The sequence below is a fragment of the Rhinoderma darwinii genome, chromosome 4 (assembly GCF_050947455.1).
Source record: "Rhinoderma darwinii isolate aRhiDar2 chromosome 4, aRhiDar2.hap1, whole genome shotgun sequence".
NCBI classification, from domain to species: Eukaryota; Metazoa; Chordata; class Amphibia; order Anura; family Rhinodermatidae; genus Rhinoderma; species Rhinoderma darwinii.
This window is the reverse complement of record NC_134690.1, coordinates 149,487,274-149,493,471: the sequence shown is the minus strand read 5'-3', so window position 1 is coordinate 149,493,471 and position 6,198 is coordinate 149,487,274. Positions and strand designations below refer to the sequence as shown.

Sequence of the window (6,198 nt, the reverse complement as noted above, 5' to 3'; positions counted from 1 at the left end):
TGGGTAATGTGACCATTTAGACCCCATAGTTTCTTCACAGAACTTATTTGAATTGGACTGGGAATTAAAAAAAATATATTTTTTCCAATAATATGTCGTTTTAGCTAAAAAATTCTTATTTTCACAAGAAATAAAATACTCCATTTTGTTGCCCAATTTGTCCTGAGTGCGGCAATACCCCATTTGTGGTGATAAACTTCAGTTTGGGCCCATGGGAGGGCTCAGAAGGAAAGGAGCGCTATTTGTTCTTTGGAGTCCAGATTTTGCTGTATTGGTTTTCAGGTGCCATGTTGCATTTGCAGAGCCCCAGAGTTATCAAAGCAATGGAAACCAACCAGAAATGACCCCATTTTGGAAACTACACCCCTCAAGGAATTCATTTATGGGTGTTGTGACCATTTTGACCCCATAGTTTTTTCACAGAACTTATTTGAATTGGGCTGGGAATTAAAACAAAATTAATTTTTTCCAATAATATGTAGTTTTGGCTGCAAATTTCTTATTTTCACATGAAACAAAATACCCCATTCTGTTGCGCAATTTGTTCTGAGTGCCGCAATACCCCATTTGTGGTGATAAACTGCCGTTTGGGCGCATGGGAGGGCTCAGAAGGAAAGGACCACCATTTGGCCTACTGGGGATTTTCTGGTGCGAAGTCATGTATGCAGAAGCCCCTGAGGTACCAGTACAGTTGAAACCCGCAAGAAGTGACAACGTTTTAAAAACTACACCCTTAAGGCATTCATCTAGAGGTGTAGTGAGCATTTTGACAGGAGACATACACCCCATAAACTGTAATGTGGGTTCTCCTGGGTACGGCAATACCCTAAATGTGGCTGTTTTCAGCTGCCTGGGCACACAGCAGGGCCCAGAGGGGAAAGACGAGGGGGGATAAGCTGTGCGGAGTACATCAGGGTAAGTAAAATTGGGGTAAATGATAAACCAAGGGATGTATGATAAATTTTAATACAATCTTTCATACAGAGCCCTGGTTTTTCGGGACACGTGTCACATTGATATATTGTAAACCTAGAAACGGAGTCCGACACACCAAGGTTATGAAAATATAACAAATTTTATTAAACACATAACAAAGAAGAACATTAAAAGTCAAAGATGATAGCCACAGTATGAGAAGGATGGCAGACAGTAATATATACGATGTTAAAGTTGAATGCATTAAATAACAAAGTGACAACAGGAAAAGATGGCAATTCCCACTTCATGCATGATTGAATGGATGAATAAATAAATATAAATGCATGTAGTAATAGTGCACAGAATCCTGCATCTGGTATAATAGATAAAGACCACACCAACCGGTGTATATTAGTCACAGCCAGATGCAGGAGTGGAAGTGCAACAGCAATCCACTCACATACATGCAGATATCAATAGCTATATGCATGAAAAATAACAGCACAAGCAATCAATTGAGAGCTCAAAGAATGAAGTAGGACGTCTTACCCATGTCACACACAGCACTGTCTGGCATCAACCCCGACGCGCGTTTCGGCCCTCGAGCCTTCGTCTGGGGGTGGTGTCAGAAAGTGAAGAGACATCTTTTTAAACAGTCAGGAGCAAATCAAAACATCAGGGGGCAGCTGAAGCTGCTGAGAATCACTATACAATGTGTAGTAATCCATCAGTCGGGTGTGTCAGCCGTCCGGACCGGAAACGAGGCGAGAGTCACGTGTCCCGCAGCCCAGTCCGGCCAGGGACACAGGCAGCCGAACGGGAGTTCCGGCATGTCACCATCCCAAGCACGGACCCAGACCCCGGGAGAAGGGAGCCACGCCCCCGTACTGCTCCGGCCGAGGCAGCCAAGACCCGGACTGACAGACCGCGCGTGCGCAGTAAACAGAAGATGGAACACCGTGGATTATGAGAAAAAGAGAGAAACGTATGTATATATTGAATTATACTCATGTGCATATTGCACAAAATCCAGAATAAATGTTTAAATGATTTTAAATTATGTATAGCGTTTTGAAATAATGAAATGAAGGAATAAAAGAATGATATAAAGATGATAATGAAATAGGTGTATATATTAGATTAGTCACAATTAATCCTTGTTTAGCTGTCCCTACTACTTTCCCTACAACAATTACATAATACATACGAAATGAGTTACATGCATGCACATGTGTCCATGTCAAAACAAGGGGTATACATATATTTGCAGATCAAACATAGAAAAATGCAAAAATAAATTCACATGATTGTACTACTGCAGTTTGGTTTGGATGAAAATGTGTTAATACAAATTATGATAAGCAAACATATATACCCTGACCGAACATATACATGAGAATACATATCTATATACTCATGTTCACATATACATACACAAGTCAAAGAGCATATATAAAGATGAGTGCAAAGTAATAGTTCCATACCATTATACCTCTAACAACATTTATGTATATCAAAGGTACACATAACACAATATATACACACATATATTCACCCACATTCACATATACAAACATACCGGACTTCACACATTGCATATGCATTCAATATACACAGAATTGCAAGTATACATGAGTGTATAACAATCTATATACAAATTTTAATAATAAAAGATACCCTTGCTAAAAAATTATAGTGGTGAATAAGATATAATAGTGACAGTAATATTGTGATGATAAAAGACGGGGTGTATACCAATATTAAGAAATCATCAAATATATATAATGTGTATGTATTTATAAACTACACATTGATTTAGATCTGATGATCATGCAGTCACCCACATAAAAAAGTGAAAAAATATATATGATGCATATTGATAATGGCACTTATAAATGCGCCAATAGTCACTGTGATGTGAAAGTGCATGTTACTGATGAATAAATTATAGTGACTAAAAGGTGAACAATAAGTACATAATTGAACAAAAATCAAGATATGTAGGTAAATGTGAAAAAAATAATAATAATGATGATAAGTGTACATGTGAAGGTGTGCAATATGTGTGTATGGATATGTGAAGAACTAAAAAATAAGTAAGGTGTGGTGAGTGATGAGTGTGTGTGTGTGTGTGTGTGTGTGTGTGTGTGTGATGTGTGTGTGTGTGTATATGTATATCCAAGTGATGTGAGGATGACGATAAAGTGAAAAAAATTGATAAGACTTTTTTCTCGTTGTATAGTATAGTAAAGTAGTGTGAAAAACACACTTTGAAACCCTGTTGTTACTGGATAGTGATGTTAGTAAACAATTATACAAAATTGCGCTGCACATATAACTCTGCACGTCTACATTTTAGTATTGTATTCCCATAGTTTTCTACATATCCATTGTTGTAGGATAGTTAGGTGAATCCCCTGAGATGAATTGTTCAAAAATCAAATGAGGAAGTGGTTATGATCTCAAAAGATCATTACATGTTAGATCACAGCCAGTTCATAAACGATCATCTGTAACATTAAAAATAAAAATTAGAAACATAAAAGTTTAGAAACGACAGTGATTTGATCATTGCTAAACATTTAAAACTGACACCATGAGAGATCCCGACACCTCTATAAAAATGCTGCAAATCCCAAGTTCTCATTCAAGCCATTTGGTTGTACTGTCTTTAATTTCCAGATCCATCTGGATTCCAATTTTGACAGTTTTTTCATTACTGACCCACCTCTCAAATCAGTCTTTACACAATCAATGCCTTTGACTTTGAGGGCTCTGGATTCACATCCATGGTATGTGAAAAAATGCCTCGGAAGAGTTTTTAACAACTCAATGTTTTCTGGAGCAGTGCCCCTCGCTGCCTCTATGCTGTTCACGTGTTCCCTTGTTCTGATTTTGAGCTCTCTACTGGTAAGACCAATATAAATCTTTGGGCATGGGCACCATGCATAATAAATCACTCCTTTAGTACCACAGTTGATTGGCCAAGTGATTTTGTATGTCATCTTGCCAGTCGAATCTACAAATTCATCGCTCCTAGCCACATTTGGGCAGGCTATACATCTACCGCAAGGGCGGCAGCCCCATTTAGGTTTTGACGCTCCAAAGATTGGTTTTATACTTTGGGGTTGGTGGTAACTGTGGACAAGGGTATCACGTAGATTCCTTGCTCTTCTCGATGCTACCGCAGGTTTTACAGGGAGAATTTTAGATAAGGTAGTGTCAGTTTGTAATATAGACCAGTGTTTGGCCAGACATTTCCTCATCTGCCCCCATCTGTCATGATAAGTGGTGACATACCTGATTGTCGAGTCCACATTTCTCTTGATAATGGGGTGAAGAAGTTGGGTTCGTGTAGAGCGTCTTGCCCTCTCATATGCCTTATTTATACATCTTCTATTGTATCCCCTGTCGAGAAAACGTTGTTTCAGATTATTTGCCTGGATCTCAAAGTCATCATTTGATGAACATAGCCTTTTAATCCTCAAAAACTGACCGATGGGAATAGCACGGATCAGATGGCTCGGGTGTGAAGATGAGGCATGAAGATAAGAATTAACTGACGTATCTTTTCTATGTATATCTGTCCTGATATAACCGTCAGTGTCTCGTCTAATAAGTACGTCCAGAAAATCAATCACTGTTTCACTTGTTTTCCAAGTCAGGTGAATATTAAGATCATTGATGTTAAGATTTGTCATGAAACCAGCAAATTCATCACTGGTGCCATGCCAGATGATGAAGATATCATCAATGAACCGGGTCCATAGGACCACCTTGTCCATTGATGATATCCGATCTGATAGAAACAGATCCCTCTCCCACAGCCCCAGGAACAGGTTGGCATATGAAGGTGCACAGGCCGCCCCCATTGCCGTGCCCTGGAGCTGCAGGTAAAAGGATCCGTTAAAGGTGAAAAAATTGTGCGTGAGCACAAATTCTAAGAGAGTGAGGATGAATTGGGACATAGATGGATTACTATCAGTCATCCCCATAAAGTATGACACTGCCTGGAGACCATCCTGATGTCGGATGTTAGTGTATAAGGATTCTACGTCACACGTAGCAAGCAACATATTCGGTTCTAATTGGATCCCTTCCAGTCTTTTGAGGAGGTCTGAGGAGTCTCTAAGATATGATGGTAAGATCTCAACCATGGGCTTCAGTGTAGCATCAATATACTTACTTATATTGTCACATAAGTTGCCTCTTCCAGATATGATGGGACGCCCTGGTGGTAATTTGGGGTCTTTATGTATCTTGGGTAGTAAGTATAAGCTTGCTACTGTGGGATCCTGTACCATGAGACATTCGGTAAGGGCCGCAGAGATGGTACCCTCATTTTGAGCTTCTTTTAATATATCATCAAGTAGACCACTGAAAGAAGAGAGAGGATTAAAGGTCAGCTTTTTGTAGCAGGTCGTGTTTCTCAATTGCCGATACGCTTCTCGTTCGTACATGGCCCTAGGCCACATCACTATATTGCCCCCCTTATCTGCGGGTTTAATTACAGTATCCTCATTGCTTTATGCTGCAAAATTTGAGAATACACACTCACTCTAGTGACCTCACAGAATCCCCCCTCCTTTATCCTGGCTAGTGCCAGGAGAAAGGAGGGGATTGAACGGTCAAACCTCCTACACTGTGTGTCGCCATTTTTTGAGCTAACACACAGTGTAGTAGGTTTACATACAGTAGTAATCACACACTAAAACACGTACATACACAGACCTAACTTACCTGCTCCTGCCGCCGCCGCTCTCTCCGGTCCGTCCGCTCCGTATGCTCCCTCCGCTCCAAGTGCACAAGTCCGGAAGCCGCGACCGGAAGTAGTAATCTTACTGTCCGGCCGCGGCTTCCGGTACACAAGAAAATGGCGCCGGACGTCGCTCGGCCGAAGACCTTCAATTTGGACTGTGTGGGAGCGGCGCATGCGCCGTTCCCACACAGACAGCGTACAGCATAGTGGATGGAACGGGCCCCCTTCGCATTCACTATGGGGCTGTATGTGCCGTATTCCATGTCTGTATGTGTCGTTAATCGACACATACCGAGATGGAAAAAAAAATGGCAGCCCCCATAGACAAGAAAAAGTTAAAAAATAAAAAAAAGTAAAACACAAACACACAAATAAATAAAACATTTTTTAATAAAACACTAAAAGCAAATTGATATAAAAAAATTTTTTTCGCGACACTCGTCCTTTAAACGCAGGCCTCAGAATTAAAGGAGCAACTAGTGGATTTTGGGGCATCCTTTTTATTAGAATACATTTTAAGG

At 40.3% G+C, this 6,198-nt stretch overlaps 1 long non-coding RNA gene across 1 annotated transcript; it reads right to left on the bottom strand.

The window, feature by feature from the left end:
• Positions 1-3,353: 3,353 nt before the first annotated feature.
• LOC142760885 (uncharacterized) lies at positions 3,354-5,289 on the bottom strand. Its single transcript, XR_012883444.1, has 3 exons — positions 5,105-5,289; positions 4,219-4,326; positions 3,354-3,428 (listed from the first exon to the last, which is right to left on the bottom strand). It is a non-coding gene; the product is annotated as an uncharacterized LOC142760885 (long non-coding RNA).
• Between the last annotated feature and the right edge of the window lie 909 nt (positions 5,290-6,198).